We start from the raw sequence: 17610 nt of genomic DNA, 5'->3' as shown, positions 1-17610 counted from the left end.
GCTTGCATTTAAAATGGGATCTGGGGCTAATCTCTGCCAGCCACTTTTCTGACACAAACTCTTTTGTTGTCTCAGATCTCCACAGGCTCTTCTATTGAAGCTGCAGCAGCAGGAGCAGCAGTGTCACCTGAAGGGGCCTGGCCTGCCCCAGCTGAGCAGTGGAGCCTGGGCAGTTCCTTCATCTCCAGCACTGACAAAGCTGCTGCTCAGCAACAGGAGATGGAGTATGAGGAGGATGACTTCCTGGGGTTCATGAGTACGTCTTGTGTCTTTCTTCTCTGAGGGACAGTGTATTGTGAGCACGTGTCAGCATAGCTGGACCCAATGATCCTCCTCATCTCAGTGCCCTTTGTGATTGTACAGCACAAGTCATTGAAGCTGCTTCTTGCCCAGAGCAGCTGCCCGTCCTGTGCCCTCAGATAAGACCTGGTGGGGCTGAGAAGAGAGCCCAGCTGACTCTCTGCCTCCCATCACCTGTTGGCACAAAAGGGCACTGACGTGCACCTGGGTGTGTCTGCTCTCCAAGCCAATCCTGCCGTGTCCTCAGTGGGGGCAGCAGCTTGGAAGGGGCTGGGTGTGGCCGTGCCTTCTTGCCATTGCTTGTCAGTGCTGGTGCCTGGGCTTTGGCAGCTTTGTGGCGGTGGCTGCCTTGGCCCTGAGGGCTGGTGTGAGCGCCGAGGCTGGAGCCTTCCTTAGCTGGGAGAGTGCCGCTGCCGGCCGGCCGCTGCAGCGCGGAGCTGCCCCGAGGCAGCAGCCCCTGCTCTGGGCCGGCTCCTGCACGGCCTGGGCTGGGCTCACAGAGGGTCAGCATCTCCTCTGGGCAGCTGTCCGTGTCCCGCCGGCACCTGAGGAGCACTGCTGTCCTTGCTGCCCTTGCCCGCTGCGGGAAGGTGGGCACGTGTGCGGGGCTGAGAGGGCGAGTGCAATGGCAGGGACTGATCCCTGCTGTCAGGGGGAGGAGAAGCAGTGTGGTTCTTCACGTGGGCCACGGGCAAGGGCGTCTTCCAGCTCAGCCTGCTCATCAAGGGTGAGGGTCCTGCTGCTGAAGGCCCCTTGGGGTTGTTTAGAGCATGAGCTGCTTGGGTTTACAAAGGGAAAGGCATTCCTTTGGGAAACTGCTGCAAGGTGGGGAAGATGCCCTCCTCTCCTGGGAATGCATCTCCCTGTGCTTTGTTTTCTGCCAAGGCATCTCTTCAAAGGACTGTAGAAAATCATTCTCTGTGCTGACCTGCTTGTACTGCAGAGCTGCCTGTCTTGTTGCAATTGTTGTTGTTGTTGTTGTTGTTACCCAGCTGGCCACAAAGGACTCAGAAGGCCAGACTGTAGAGCCCCAGCAGGGCTGCCTTTTGTATCTCTTGGATGGTGGGATGTCTACTTTCAAGTGAGCATTTTGCATTTTGTTTCCCTCAGGGCAAATGGTGAGCACAGAAAATCCCCGGAGGAAATACACCGAAAAGGAAATTGTTGGCAGAGGGTGAGTCCAACCACAGTTGCTTCTACACAGTCACGGGGCAGCTGATTTGCTGCTGGAATATCTGTCAAGTGTGAAGTCAGGCAAGCTGCAAACATATTCAGACACGCGGGTTAGTCTGCCCCATCTCTCAGTACCGGCCAGAATTTGGAAGTGTGGTCAGAAGGCATTATCAAAGACACTTCTATTTCATTGCCAGAAACAGCAACCTACCCCCTATCATAGCAGTCAGATAACACTTCTCAGGAGCATTTATTCCCAAGAGTTTGCTGAAGGAAATAGTCTGTGGTGAGGATAAAAACCGCCCAGTTTAGAAACTGAAATCCACGATGAAAGAATCACCTGGCCTTTGGAGCTGAGGCACTAAACCCCAATGCTTCAGAAACAGGCCCAGTGCCCATGCACTGGAGAGGAACATGCATCATCTGCCTTCTGGCAGTGCCCTCCTGCATGCTGCAGGTTGGAGGCATTTCCAGCAGACATCTCCTGTCTGGGCTGGCTTTCACTCCAAGGTCTAAATGGCTTCTCCTTTCTTTGCTGCTGTTTTGTTTCTAGGGCTTTTGGAGAGGTTTGCAGAGCGATCGACACTGCCACGGGCGGAGAGGTAAATGTCAAGAGCCCCTGCAGATTCTGCTGCTCTCCAGGGCTTTCCTGTCTCGTGTCAGCTGCGGCTGCAGCTGTGGCTAGAGCTGTGCTGCAAAGGCACAAGAAGCACAGACTGGTGCCAGCCTGCCAACTGCATTTGGGGCAGTCTTTGTCCTGCTCAGCTGCCAGAAGGAAGGCAAGGAGGACAGCGGTTCCTTTCAGAGAAGGATGCTCTCCCTGGCTCTCAGATGCTCCAACAAAGGAGCATCTCACTGCTCTCTGGGGCTACGGCTTCAGAGTCCTGAATTCTCATTTCTGGCTGCCAGCAAATACATCTGAATGTTCCTGGCAGTTCCTTAGCCACCTGCAGTGCTGCACTTGGGAACTGCACGTAGGGAGAGATCTGCAAGGTGTCCCTAAAAGCCCCAAGCCCTGCCTATAGCCCGAGATGTATCCACAGAGTACCAAGGCACGCATTACTTCTTCTCAAGTACAGACAGACAGAGAGTGTGCTCAGAGCTTTGGGGGGGTGAGAGTTGACACACCATTGCTAACAAGTGGACAAGGCAAAATGTGGTCAGTGGCCACGTGTCCTGGATCTGGCCCCCAAAGGAGCAGAGAAATGGGCTGTAGGAATGTCACTTCCTAATTACTCCTTTGTCTAATTACAAGGCACTTTGGCACGGCTTGGCGGTGTCATTGCAAAATCTCTCTCCCCATGTGTGTTTTGGTCTCATTCCTCCAACTTCTAAAGTTACTGATTTTCAATGTCATTCTAGGTGGCTATCAAGAAAATCTATCTTCGGGGACCGAGCGAGATGGAGGATATTGTTACTGAAATCACGGTCATGAAGAGGAATATGAGTCCCCATCTTGTCCATTATTTAGACGGGTGAGTGGTCATGGTCTCATCCCATGAAGGTTTGTTTACATAGTAAAAGCATGCAAGGTTAAAACCCCACTTTGGACACTGGCAGAAAAGAAAGCTGTTAATTATTGCTTCATTATTATTTCTCTACTCATCTCCAATGGATGGGAAGAGAGTGCAGTTTATCTCCGTGAGTCATCCCTGGCTTTCCAATACATAGTTGAAAAATTGTTCAAAAACCTGCATCATCTCTACCATAAGAAGTCAGTACCCTGTAAGTTGGCTGCCTCCATGTTGTCTCAGGATGGATTTTTTAAGGTTTCTTCAATGCTGATGAAGCATGCTAGGGAGGATTTCCCTTGGATTGTTGCCCCTCTTTTCCAGGGCTGGCCATGCCAGGAACACTAGGTGCTTCTTTCCAGAAATACCACGCGGGACAGGTTTTTCATCTTGGCTGTTACTAAACTGTACTTTTTGATTGCTGGCCATCAGAGACATCTCCTTTTGACAGATGTGCTGTTCTCCTTGAGACTGCACAGACTGCAAACAACCCACAGCCCGGAGGGAATGTCTTTAATTCTTTTAATTCTGTCCTTGTCACAAAGCGACCCGGAAACAAGAATCAAGCAAAGGAACCAACGAATGCATGTTCATCTGCATGGCCTTGTTCCCTTCTTTCAGCTACCTTGTGCATGAAGAACTGTGGCTGGTGATGGAGTACATGGATGGAGGCAGTCTTTACGACACAATCCAAAAGACTCGCCTGACAGAAGACGAGATTGCCATCATCAGTCGGGAGGTCAGTCGGGGATCCCAGCTGTGCTTCCCAGAGCTTGGGCAGGATTGTCTGGGAAAGGGGCTCAGAACAGGAGCGATTCCATGAGCCAGGCTTTGTTTCTGTGTGGCTGATATGCTCTGGGCAAGCAAGAGCCTCTCAAATGAACTGCCTGCCAGTGCCCCTGCACTCACTGGGCTCTGTTCTTGTCCTCTTGTCTCCTGCTGTTGCATTTTCACTCTGGCTCTTGTATTTGCTCTTCTCCATCTTGCCTCTCTAAACTTTGGTCTGTTGGCACTGCATTCCTTGCCTGTAAAAGCAAAGGTGGTGATGGTGGGAGCATTTGAAAGGAACAGCAAAGAAGAAAGAGAGACTCATTTCTCTGAGTCCTCAGCTGGAAAGGTTAGCAGTGCAGCCAGAGTGCTGTGTGCTTCTGAGCACATCCACTGCAGCAGCAGTCATCCTGGCTGGTTTGCAGGGCAGAGTCTACACCAGCAGTTGCTGTTGCTCTTTGGCAAGCTGACATGCCTTTCTTTAGAAAGGTGCTGCTCTGCCTGTGTTGGAGCAGCGAGCTCTTCCCCTCAGTGGCACTGTGTTCTGCCATTACTCCTCATTCCCCTGGAGAGGGAATGTTGGAGAGCTGTTTCCTTTCTTGTGTGATGAAATCACATCACTGATTTTTGCCCTCCTGTTTCTGGTTTCTCTCTCAGTGCCTGCAAGGACTGCATTTTCTCCACGCCAACCATGTGATGCACAGAGATTTGAAAAGCCTCAACATCCTTCTCAAAACGGATGGCTCTGTCAAGCTGGGTCAGTATATTCTTGGGCAGGTGCAGCGTTCCAGGGATATGTGGGCTGTGGGGCTGCTTTTGAGTGAGTGCCAGCCCCCCCAAAATGGCGCTGGTGGCAGTGCAGGGAGCCTGTTGTGAGCTGACCACGCGGTTGCAACGTGCACAGACCTATGGCAAGGCTCGAGCAGTCCACAGTGGCATTGCTCTGTGCGTGTCCCTTCCAGAGGGAGGGAGCTACATGTCTAAAGTTTGAAAAGCCCCTGCTGGAGGCAGTGTAAAAAATGTGGGGATTTCTGAAGCAGCCAGCACCATATTTCCTTGGCTAAAGTCCTGAGGAAACAGAGCAGGGACAGTTGTCCAGGAGATTCAAGAGCACATTCTCAAACTTCTACCGGGAAATTCTTTTGCGTGCTTTCCTAATTGCACAGGATTCAAATAAAAACGGTCTTTTGCTCTCTCCCCAGCTGATTTTGGCCTCTCTGCTCAACTCACCCCTGAGCAGAGTAGACGGAGATCGGTGGTCGGGACTCTTCAGTGGATGGCACCTGAAGTGAACGGTGAACCCTATGGCCCCAAAGTGGACATATGGTCTTTGGGAATCGTGGTCATTGAAATGGTGGAAGGAGAAGCTCCTGACTGGGAGGAAAATTCTGCCATGGTAAGGTGTAAATACTCTCTGATCCCGCTGTCTTTCTCCCCCATCCCACTTTGTGTGTGCCACTGGACAAAATGCCATTGCCATCCGCTGGAACTACTTCCACCACAGTCCCTTTCTGAAAATGTCCCGGCAGCACATCAGCATCTGCTGGGGTTTTGGTTGCATCCGTGGGGGAACTCAAGCCTTAGCCCAGGCAAACAATCTCCCTTCTCAGGCAACACTGGGCTTTGGCTTAGAAGTCGTTCCAGCTCTTTTGGCTTTGTAGACAGCCCTAATAGCAGCAAACAAGCATCTTAGAAGCGGTGTTATCTTTCCTGAAATGAAGGAAAGTAACCCAAACCCGAGGATGTTTATAAAACAGTGGTTTGGAGAGAAGAAGTGCACCCCCATTCTTCTCACAAGGAAATTTGCCTGAAACCTTAACAAGAGGGTGTGAAGGCCACAGAGTCTCTTGTGCTTCTTGTGCGGTGCTGCTGAAACACTCAGTGACCGTCTTTCTTTCCTAACCCAAGCCGTCACCTCCATGTCACTAAGATGAAGCCTGGCCATGTGGAGAGCCGGCCAAACCCACCCCTTTGTTTCCAGGCACTTTCTAGGATGGCCATGCCATTAATGCATTGACTTGAGTGTCCAAATGAGCAGAGGGCTACCACATGGATGGCGTTTCTCCCTCTTCTGCTTTGACCACCAAAATTTTCCTTTTGCTGCCTAAGGGAAGCTGAAATTTGCAGTCTGATGAGAGACGGAGGTGCAGGTGTTTCCTGTGTGCCCAAAGAGGCATTTTCGTCCCAAGACATTTGTGCATGCATCTTCATGTGTCTGTGTGGAAGATGAGATTCCAAATGTTTGTTTCCTTACCTGAGGAATAACTGAGGGATTTCCTTTCTTTGCTTGCAATTCCCATTGTTTTCAAGAACCAAGGAAAAAGCTTGATGACTTTGGTTTGATGGCAGCTGTGCTTAAGGGACCAACAAGAGCTGCAGAGATGCTTTTCATGTAATTATCTTTGGAAATAGTAGAGTGAGTTAGTAGAGCAAAGTGCCTCTTCCAAATAGCCTGTCAAGCTGCTCAGGTGAACCCTCAGAGAAGGAAACCTGCTTTTGCTGCTATTTTTTCCACTAACAAGGCCAGTCAATGAAATCAACTGCCAAGGCAAGAGCTGCTGGATGCTGGGAAAGCTGTGGCTGCATCGGGCTTTGGGTGTTTTGTTGGTCAGGAAAGTCATCTCTGCCTCTGTGCCACGGCAGAAAGTGCCACTGCAGAGTGCACCTGAAACAATGGGATCTGGGAGAGCAGTTCCAGACGTGAAAGAAGCGGGTGAGAAACTCGTGTTTCCTTTCTCTTCAGGCTCAACTCCTGAAAGCCACCAAAGGGATCCCAAAGCTGCAGCAGCCCAAGCTCCGCTCCCCTTTGCTGTGTGACTTCCTGAGCTGCTGCCTGCAGAGAGACGAGGCGCGGCGCTGGTCTGCCAAGGAGCTGCTGCAGGTAAAATGCCAAGGGGCTGCAGGGGAAACAGTGTCCCAGGGACGGGCTCCCCCTGCACTGAAGTGCAAGGCATCAGGGGAGCCTCCTCCTCCTCACCTCCACTCTTGGTGCTGTTCAAATGAGAACAGTCAGGAATCCTAGACTGGGCTGGGCTGGCAAGGGCCTGTAAGGGTCATCTGCTCCAAGTGCCCTGCAATATGACCAGGGACCTCTTTCAAGAGATCAGGATGCTCAGACCGGAGATATTTCCAGGCCTGGGGCACATAGCAGCTCTTGCAGCAAGCTGTGCCAATGTGGCCCCACTGTTGCTCCTTAGACGTACTCTGATTCAATCTCCTTTTCCTTTGAAAAATATTGCCCTGCCTTTGAGGCTCTTAGCTTGCAAAGTAATGGTTCATTCTTGTTTTTTTTTTTTTTTTTTCTTTGTGCAGCATCCATTTGTAACATCAGCCAAGCCTGTGTCCAGCCTGGTGCCACTGATCACTTCAGTGAAAGAGTGGAAAGAGGAGACAGGAATCAGACAACTGTTTTCTCCAACACCAGCATAGAGAAGGATTGTAGAATAGGACTGTAGAGTAGGATTGCAGCTAGGACAGTGGAGTAGGATAGTAGCATAGGATTGGAAATAAAGTTTGTGAAACCTCAACTCCTTTCAAAGATTCCCCTCCTTCTGAGCCTCTGAGAAAGCTCAACATTTTCTTCTGAAGTGTCAGTTTTTTCTTAGAGGTGGAGAGTGACATTGATGGCTTCTTTGGTACAGTTGGAAAGTGGGGAAGGCTCTCCCGAGGGGAAGCGTGGCCGTGCTGGGCACAGCACAGACCGGTGGCATCGGCCGTCCGGAGCGTGCACAGGAGCAGAGAAAGGCAAACCACAGGCGAGGGCTGCAGGCCTGGCTGAGGATTGCCACCCTTGTGCCGGCTGCCCTCTAACTCCTGGCCAAGGTGAGCAGTGTGTGCAGCGCTCTGGGCACAGGGGAGGGAGCCAGGCTGCTCCGCAGGCTCCGGCACAGGGCAGCCTCTTTCAGGCACGGCGCTTCTGCCGGGGGAAGCGAGGCCAGCGGCAGGCAGGGACAGCTTGTCAGCTCACATCTGCAGGAGCCGGGGCCTCACACGGCTCTGGGAGGAAGCGCCTGCAGTGCTGGAGTTGTGCACCGAGCCAGAGCAAAAGAGTGAAATGCAGAGTGTTCTGCAGAAATATTCCGGGGCGCCAGGCCAGCCTGCTTTGAGCTCTCTGGCACACAGCAAGCACTGTGCAATGCAGCCCTGAGCTGCTGGGAGATAGAGAGGTGTTAGAGAGGAGCCAACTGTCAGATGAAATTTAATGGGGTGACAACGTCATCAAAGCCAAAGAGAACTGTTTTTTAGGATGGATTCACCTGAGCTGGGTGTGTATCTCCCTCTCCCAAGAGCCAAACACACACACAACACACACACAGAAAATGCTGCTTTTTATTGCCTTTCCCAGCCCAGGGCGAACCGTGTCCCCTTTCCCTTTGGCCGGGAAATAGGAAACTTGTATTCTGTCCCCACCGCCTCCTTTTCTGTCCCCCCCCCTCTTCTCCTACTTCCCTTTTGGTTTGGTCTTCACGCTGGCCCCTCTCCCAGCTCACAGCAACACCCAACAAATCAACTAGAACAAACCCAAACCCTAAATAACAACCCCAAGAACCAACAGCTTTCGTTCTTTCTTCTCATAACCCTGCAGCTGCAGCAAAATATTACCTCCTATCTCACAGAGGGAATCGGGCAGGAGCCTGTGGCTCGTGCTTGAGCAGTGAACTGATTTGGAAGGGAGCAGAAGGGTTTCAGCAGGCAGTTTGTGTTTTTCTTCTGAATTGCTGAAGGAAAGACACAATGTGGCTTCAGTCAGCAAAAACATTTTCAAGGTGAATTAAAGAAATGCTTGTGAGCAATGCCCAGAGAAGGCAGGTTTTGAGAAAATATTGAACTGTAACAAATTGTGAATTCCCTTTGCATTAACAGACTGTTGAGCCCTCTATTCCTCCAGAGCAGTGATTGATGTGTGCAAGTGACTACCTTAGCCTTGAGAATAGTGTTCCCAAGAATGTAGCTGGAATGCATTCAAGGGGAAAAGAGTGGTTGTAGGAGGCTCTTGAGCATCAGAGGAGAATTGCAGCAATGGGATGTTCCCCAAATGACCAGCCGAGACTCTCAAGAGAGCCCTACTCTCCTGTCAGTAACTTCTGAGAAGTGATTTAAATATGTCAACTAATTTGAGGGAATGTTTAGCCTGTGAGTTTCAGCAAAGTAATGAGTAGGTCTTGTTTCCATGGTTACAAATGAGTAGGTGGGATTTCTGGCTGAGCACGTGTTAGGAAAGTGATTCCCCACGCACCCAGCACTGAAATAAAGTCATCTATTGACAGGTGAAAATGAAACCTTTTCCAGCTGTTCCCCTCGGGTTTGCCTTTCTGGGGGCCAAAGCTCTGTGCTGCAGGTGGCCCGGGTGTGTGCAGAGCAAGGCAGCCTCCACAAAGCCCTTGGTTTCCCCACAAGTCGTCATGATTTGTTGCCAGGTGTGCCCAGCTGTGGCAGGAGAAAGAGCCCGCAGTGCAGTGGGCGCCGTGCCCTGCCCGGCCAGGGCTCTCTGGCACAGAGGAGCAGCAGCAGCACCTTTCAACCCACTCCTGCCCTGGCCTCACCTGGGACACAGAAGCCTCTGGAAATCAGCACCACCTGGCCCCTTCCCAGCTTGGAGCAGCTCCTGCTGGTGGGCACATCCTGCACTTCTACTGCTTCCGAACAGGAATCAAGGCACAGGGGGAGACGGACATACAGAGAAGCCCTGGGCTAGTGCAATAAATGGGCAAATGCATGGGGGAATGTGTTAGGAATCATTTCAGCTGTCATGCCAATACTGCCTTCTCTCCTTTTCTCCCTTCACATTTCCTGTTCTTTTCCCTCTCACATTTCCACCCCTTCCCCCTCTCGAGTCTCACAGTTTTCCTCTCATGTTTGCCTCCCAAGTTTTACTCATTTTCCCCACCCTTTTCAGCTCCCTTTCCTCACGCTTTGCCTCTCACATTTCCCCAACTTCCCGCTTTTTCCTGCTTTTTTGGTCTCCCACGATTCTCACAATTTTCCCCTCACTTATCCTGCCCTTTTCTCCCCTCATGCTTTTCTCCTTTCCTCAGTCATTTTTCTCCAAGTTGTCTCCTCATGTTTCTCACTTTTGCCCTCATGTTTCCCAGGCTTTCCCTCTTACATTTCTCCCACTTTTCCCCTCACGTTTATCATTCTTTCCCCCTCATGTTGCTTCTACTTTTCCTCTAGCATTTTCTGCCCTTTTTTCACTCCTGTTTTCTGCCACTTTTCCCATCCAACTTCCCACCCTTTTTTCCCCCCTAATGTTTCCTGCCTTTTTCTGCCCTCTGGTTTCTCCCTCTTTTCCCCTCAGGATTCTCACAATGTTCCCCTCACATTTTGCTGCCTGTTTCTCTCTCTCTGCCAGTAATTTTCTCCCTCTCTTCCCCTCACATTTCCCTCCATTTTTTCCTCTATGTTTTTCAGCCTTCCCTGATCATGTTTCTTAGAATTTTCCCATCATATGTCCTGCCTTTTCCTCCTCTCACCTTCCTCTCCTACTTTCACTCACATCTTCACCATTTTCCCCTCCGTTTTCTCACCCTTTCCCACACAGGTTTCCTACCCTTTTCTTCCCTCACACTTCCCTCCTTTTTCCTCTCCCATTTCTCACACTTGTCACCTCATGTTTTCTGCCTTTTTCCCCCTCACATTTCTTAACCCACTGCTTCCTGTCAGTGACTCTTCCTCTTCAGTAGTTGATGAGCTTCTTTTCTTCTTTCCTGCAATCCCCTCCTCCAAAGAATGGGTGCCAGAGCAGCGCTCCAAGAAGCCCCTGCCCGTGTGTCTGCTGAACAAAATGGCTGTGCTCGACTTGAACAATCTCGTGAAGAACAACCTAAACTGCAGTGGACTTTCAATTCCCTCTAGTCTTCATAGTGTTCTAAAGAAATAGGTACCCTGAGGGATACACGTCGCAGGTGCGCAGCCGCTGCACCATCCGCCTCAAGCAGATCCCATCTCCGTTTTCATCACCTCACAGTGACTGTGACTCCTGCCTGGACGAAACCACTTGTGATGCTGCTTGATGCTAATTGGAGTCCATGTGCACAAGGAGTGCTTTTAGCCCTCTTTCAAAAAAAAAAAAAAAAAAAAAAAAAAAAAAAAAAAAAAAAAATTTTTATTTTAAAACGTTCAATGCCTGGAGTTTTGTATTTTCACCTATTTGAATTGCCTTGACATCAAAGTACTGCCAGTTGGCGTTCCAAACTGGCTGGTCTATGTTTGTGTGCACAGAGCAAAGGTGCCAGACCGTGTCCTTTTCCCGGGTGTCCGTTAATGTCCATTTCAACAGGCACTGAAGGGGGGCTCTGCCTGCCCCACACAGGATGGCAGCCAGAGGGCTGAGGCTGCGCCTCCTAGTGAGATCAGCCGCCCTGGCAGCCCAGCCCCAGCCGCCATCTTGTGTGTGGCTCTCCAGCCCTGGCCGCCATCTTGTGTGTGGCTCCCTCAGCCCTGGCCGCCATCTTTTGCACTGACCTAGTCCAGCTCTTAAGCGAATGTGTTGCTGTTTTGTCGGCAGTCAGGCTCCGCCCCAAAGACACCAACACCAGCAGGACAGGCTACAGGGAATGGCACGGGTTTGGCTCAAAGCAGCCAGCCCTGACTTGTCACTGTCCTTTATCCATGAACACGTGCCCATATGCAGCCACAGCAAATGTCCAACAGCAGCTCCATCAGCCACTTCCTCCCGCTGGCGTTGGCAGACACGCGGCAGCTGCAGCTCCTGCACTTCTGCCTCTTCCTGGGCATCTCCCTGGCTGCCCTCCTGGGCCACGGCCTCGTCACCAGCGCCGTAGCCTGCGGCCACCACCTGCACAGCCCCATGTTCTTCTTCCTGCTCAACCTGGCCCTCAGCGACCTGGGCTCCATCTGCACCACTGTCCCCAAAGCCATGCACAATTCCCTCTGGGACACCAGGACCATCTCCTACGCAGGATGTGCTGCACTGCGGAGGATTTCGGCGAGGGAAGAATGCAATCAATCAATATGATTGGTAAAGCATTGTTCAACTTTATTGCTCATAACATCCGTTCTTATACTTTTGCCCCAAGCATTCAGCATACTTGTCAAATTATAATTGGTTAGCATACACTACTCATCTATACTTGATTGGCTATATCAAGCGTGAGAAGGTTCCTCCCCTTGGCATGCTGAAAACTTTGTATACGTGCTTACTGCTACGCTCTATTAAGCACAAGTTCTTTTATCTTTGGCCTGTATCCGTGCTTACTGCTGTCCCAAGGACAGCTTATCTTAGCAGCGCGTAGGCTGCTAGCACTTGGTATCGGGCCATGAGGCCTCTAATGATCCGTGGCCTTGCTCTGCTAACCATTCTTCAACAATTCCCTCTTTTTTATTTTGTGTAGCAAACGCAGCGTGCCGAGTAGTTACTGTTTCTGCTACGCGATACATCATCTGTTGCAAGCAGCAAAAAAAGCAAGATACAAAAAGTACAAGCAGTATAATAACAATCACAATATTGATTACATGTTGCAGTAGGGAGGTTATCCAAGGCCCTAGCCCGAAAGATCATAGCCAATCTGTTAAAGCCAAGCCTGTGTCTTGCTGCAAATGACTAGTGAGTTCTTACAACTTAGCTATTTGGGTATGAATTGACATGGAGTGATCTCTCTGTACTACCTTGTCAAACTGCCAGAGCAGTTGTAGGTTTTCTCTTGCCCTTAAGTCTTCAATTAAGTGTACCCCCTCTAACCCTGGCTGTCCAGTATCGATGTCGCTCTTGCAGGGTCATTAGCAGGACGGATCCATTTACTAGGTATCCATTGGGGCCCTGTGGGGGTAAGAACACAAACATAACCTCTACCCATGTACTGAACCTCTGCGGGACCTTCCCATACTCCAGTTTTGGGATCTCGGTACATGACTTTAAACAATGGCTTAGTTGCTTCCTCCTTTACTCCGCCTGAGTGGATGACCGCAGGGGGCTCCGAGTGGTCCCCCATTACACACAGATAGTTTAATACAAATAGTGTTTTTGATAGCATGGTCTGCGCATCCACCTCCTCCTTATATTTTAACAGATAATCCTTGAGTGTTTGGTGGGCTCGCTCCACAATCGCCTGACCTGTTGGTGAATGTGGGATACCTGTGATGTGTGTCACACCCCACTTCTGTAAGAACCTTTGGATCCTGCTGCTCACATATGCAGGGCCATTATCTGTCTTAATCTGTTCTGGCACCCCCATCACCGCAAAGCAAGTAGTTAGGTGTCGTACCACGTGGAGAGCTTTCTCTCCCGGCTGCGCTGAAGCCCAAATAAATTTACTGAAAGTATCAATTGTAACATGCACATATTTCAATCTACCAAAGGAGGATACGTGAGTTACATCCATTTGCCAGATCTGATTGGGTCCAAGGCCCCGTGGGTTTACTCCCATCCCTAGTCCAGGCCCATGCTGACTACAGAGAGGACAGGATCTGACAATACCACGGGCATCATTCAGAGATATGCGAAACTGTTTCTTTAGGCCTCGCGCATTCTGGTGAAAAGTCTCATGAGCAATACGTGCCTGCTGAAATCCGTCTTGTGGTACTGCAACAGAAACCAACTGATCAGCTATGGCATTACCCTGACCCAAACCTTCTGACCATTTGTGGCTTCGAATATGCAAAATCGCAAAAGGAGCTGAGCGCAGCCGAACAGCTTGCCTCAGCTGCCTCAAAAATTCCCATAACCTGTCATTCTTTATATCCTTTATCAATGCATCCTCAATCCGCAGCACCACCCCTACTACGTATCATGAGTCTGTGACAATATTTACACCCTGATCAGGCCAATTCATAATGATCCAAAGGACAGCCCTTAATTCTAGCATCTGCAATGAGTCCTCAGTAGTCGAGTCCACGTGCCCTCCTCCATCCATCCAGATCAAGGCAGAGCGTTTGCTTTGTGATGTCAGGGCACGGTTGTCACGTGGTCGTGGTGACATCACAAGGTTGCCTTGGTGCACGGAAGGCCTCAGGGGTGTCAGAGCAGCTCTTGGCCTTGCTCAGTGCAGGAACTTGGTCCTGTGCTTGAGGCTTTTGTCAGGGGGCAGCTGCTGACTGACAGGAGACTTCTTTTAGCTAGCGTTAGAGCGCAGTCTGCAAACTTGCACAGCAGTTGCCACAATGATTGGGCAACTCGCCGCTGCAGTTTTCACTGTTTATGGAGTTGCCTATTCCTGCTATTTCCTAACTAACCTGGCAGGTAAGTAGAGGTTTTCCCTGAGTGTCACCTAACCTGGTTTTTGTGTCTTCCTGCTCTTTCTTAGTGACTGAGTTCATTTGGAAACAGAAAGGCCATCCAGATGCCGCTTGGGTAAAGCTCCTGTCAACATGTTCAGCTCCAAAGGGGGTGTGTGTAGCCACGGCCGTGCGGGCAGCATTTGCAAGGGAGCCTGCAGGGGTTGCGTTCCCTCTGTTGGAGAGTCTGTGGCAGCAGAGTTTGCCAATTCCTCCCTTGCTGGGTCAAGCAGGACAACTTTGAAAATGTAGACTGGGAGGCCTTGGAAGGTCTTCTAAAAATGCTCTGGTTGTCTCCAGTTTTCTCAAAGCATCTGCTTCATTTTCCCTTGCCCACTGCAGGTCACCTGAGCCGGGTATTCAGAGGTGCTGATCCCAAGGTGAGTAAGGAAAGAACATTTGATGTTCTTGGCGTTTAAGAATTGTGCAGCAAGCTGTGAGCTTGGCCTGTGGCAGTAGAGTGTAGAGGGCCAGCTGAGTAGGCTGCAAGAAAATCCATTTCCATGTCTACAGCAGCAAGAGCAAAGGCATCACTGCCTATTTCCTAATTTTCCATTTCAGAGCTTTAAAAGAACTAAAAGATAAGTTTTGCAGAGAGAATGTGCTTCCTGATAGTAGTCAGGGGGGAATATGTAATTTGGAGCAATTTGCAGTGTCCAGTTGAATCAGCCCATTAGAATTTAGTCTGAGGGACTTAGAATCCCCTTGCTCTGCAAGTTGATGATTTGTGCTTAGTAGAGCTGGTTCTAGAGCTGAAGAGAAAGAAGGTTCTAAATGATAGGTCATGGCCTGTGTCTAACGCTCCTGTCTGTCCACAGATCCCAGAACCAAGAGCAGACTCTCCTCTGGCTTCCTCTGCTCCTGGACGAGAAGGCAAAGAGGAGCCAAATGACCACAAGGCTCCAGCTGTGGTCACACCACAGCCGCAACTTTCCAAGACGGTAAGTGCCACTTCTGGAGGGCGCTGTCTTTAGTGCGAGGCAGAGCTGCAAGTTTCTGAGCAGCCAGCTCTTGCTGTTGGTGGCTGAGGATGCCGAGTGCTGCAGTCCTGCCAGACCTAGCCATTCCCCTCAGCCAGTGACAGCTGGAAAATGGGCTTTGAGCTGCCATGTTTAGGCCCCAGCTTGCTGGGATTCTGATAGAGGCCAGCCTGGAGCAGGAAGGTTCCCTGTCTGCAGAGGAGGGAGCATGTCAAAGGCACTGTGCTCAGCCTTGGTGGATACGTAGGGGACGCTGTGGTCTGGGGACACCTGTCCCCCTCCACAGACTCGCCAAGTACCCACAGGCACAAAAAGTATTGATGTGACAACACAAGCTTTTTGGGGCGGTTTGTCCCCACGAGCTTCTTGGCTGTGCTTACCTGGGAGCATTTCAGAGACACACTGGGGACGTGGAGTTTCTGCTTCAAGTCAGGGATTTTGGTGCCTTGGTTGCCAGGTTGTTCTTTTGGTAAAATGGAAGCAGAGGTGGGCAGGGAAGCAGAAAGAAGTGGCTGAATTAATGTGAATTGTGGGCAGAAAGGTGAAAAAGCTGAGCTTGACAGCAGCTCCCAGTCACTGGCTGACAGCACCTTCCTAAGGGCTTGCATTTAAAATGGGATCTGGGGCTAATCTCTGCCAGCCACTTTTCTGACACAAACTCTTTTGTTGTCTCAGATCTCCACAGGCTCTTCTATTGAAGCTGCAGCAGCAGGAGCAGCAGTGTCACCTGAAGGGGCCTGGCCTGCCCCAGCTGAGCAGTGGAGCCTGGGCAGTTCCTTCATCTCCAGCACTGACAAAGCTGCTGCTCAGCAACAGGAGATGGAGTATGAGGAGGATGACTTCCTGGGGTTCATGAGTACGTCTTGTGTCTTTCTTCTCTGAGGGACAGTGTATTGTGAGCACGTGTCAGCATAGCTGGACCCATTGATCCTCCTCATCTCAGTGCCCTTTGTGATTGTACAGCACAAGTCATTGAAGCTGCTTCTTGCCCAGAGCAGCTGCCGGTGCTGTGCCCTCAGATAAGACCTGGTGGGGCTGAGAAGAGAGCCCAGCTGACTCTCTGCCTCCCATCACCTGTTGGCACAAAAGGGCACTGACGTGCACCTGGGTGTGTCTGCTCTCCAAGCCAATCCTGCCGTGTCCTCAGTGGGGGCACCAGCTTGGAAGGGGCTGGGTGTGGCCGTGCCTTCTTGCCATTGCTTGTCAGTGCTGGTGCCTGGGCTTTGGCAGCTTTGTGGCGGTGGCTGCCCTGGCCCTGAGGGCTGGTGTGAGCGCCGAGGCTGGAGCCTTCCTTAGCTGGGAGAGTGCCGCTGCCGGCCGGCCGCTGCAGCGCGGAGCTGCCCCGAGGCAGCAGCCCCTGCTCTGGGCCGGCTCCTGCACGGCCTGGGCTGGGCTCACAGAGGGTCAGCATCTCCTCTGGGCAGCTGTCCGTGTCCCGCCGGCACCTGAGGAGCACTGCTGTCCTTGCTGCCCTTGCCCGCTGCGGGAAGGTGGGCACGTGTGCGGGGCTGAGAGGGCGAGTGCAATGGCAGGGACTGATCCCTGCTGTCAGGGGGAGGAGAAGCAGTGTGGTTCTTCACGTGGGCCACGGGCAAGGGCGTCTTCCAGCTCAGCCTGCTCATCAAGGGTGAGGGTCCTGCTGCTGAAGGCCCCTTGGGGTTGTTTAGAGCATGAGCTGCTTGGGTTTACAAAGGGAAAGGCATTCCTTTGGGAAACTGCTGCAAGGTGGGGAAGATGCCCTCCTCTCCTGGGAATGCATCTCCCTGTGCTTTGTTTTCTGCCAAGGCATCTCTTCAAAGGACTGTAGAAAATCATTCTCTGTGCTGACCTGCTTGTACTGCAGAGCTGCCTGTCTTGTTGCAATTGTTGTTGTTGTTGTTGTTACCCAGCTGGCCACAAAGGACTCAGAAGGCCAGACTGTAGAGCCCCAGCAGGGCTGCCTTTTGTATCTCTTGGATAGTGGGATGTCTGCTTTCAAGTGAGCATTTTGCATTTTGTTTCCCTCAGGGCAAATGGTGAGCACAGAAAATCCCCGGAGGAAATACACCGAAAAGGAAATTGTTGGCAGAGGGTGAGTCCAACCACAGTTGCTTCTACACAGTCATGGGGCAGCTGATTTGCTGCTGGAATATCTGTCAAGTGTGAAGTCAGGCAAGCTGCAAACATATTCAGACACGCGGGTTAGTCTGCCCCATCTCTCAGTACCGGCCAGAATTTGGAAGTGTGGTCAGAAGGCATTATCAAAGACACTTCTATTTCATTGCCAGAAACAGCAACCTACCCCCTATCATAGCAGTCAGATAACACTTCTCAGGAGCATTTCTTCCCAAGAGTTTGCTGAAGGAAATAGTCTGTGGTGAGGATAAAAACCGCCCAGTTTAGAAACTGAAATCCACGATGAAAGAATCACCTGGCCTTTGGAGCTGAGGCACTAAACCCCAATGCTTCAGAAACAGGCCCAGTGCCCATGCACTGGAGAGGAACATGCATCATCTGCCTTCTGGCAGTGCCCTCCTGCATGCTGCAGGTTGGAGGCATTTCCAGCAGACATCTCCTGTCTGGGCTGGCTTTCACTCCAAGGTCTAAATGGCTTCTCCTTTCTTTGCTGCTGTTTTGTTTCTAGGGCTTTTGGAGAGGTTTGCAGA

Source organism: Chamaea fasciata, unplaced genomic scaffold (genome assembly GCF_029207755.1).
Source record: "Chamaea fasciata isolate MVZ Bird 193981 ecotype frontalis unplaced genomic scaffold, bChaFas1.0.hap1 SCAF_34, whole genome shotgun sequence".
Taxonomy (NCBI): domain Eukaryota; kingdom Metazoa; phylum Chordata; class Aves; order Passeriformes; family Sylviidae; genus Chamaea; species Chamaea fasciata.
The sequence above is the reverse complement of the archived record's forward strand: the minus strand, read 5'-3'. Positions refer to the sequence as shown.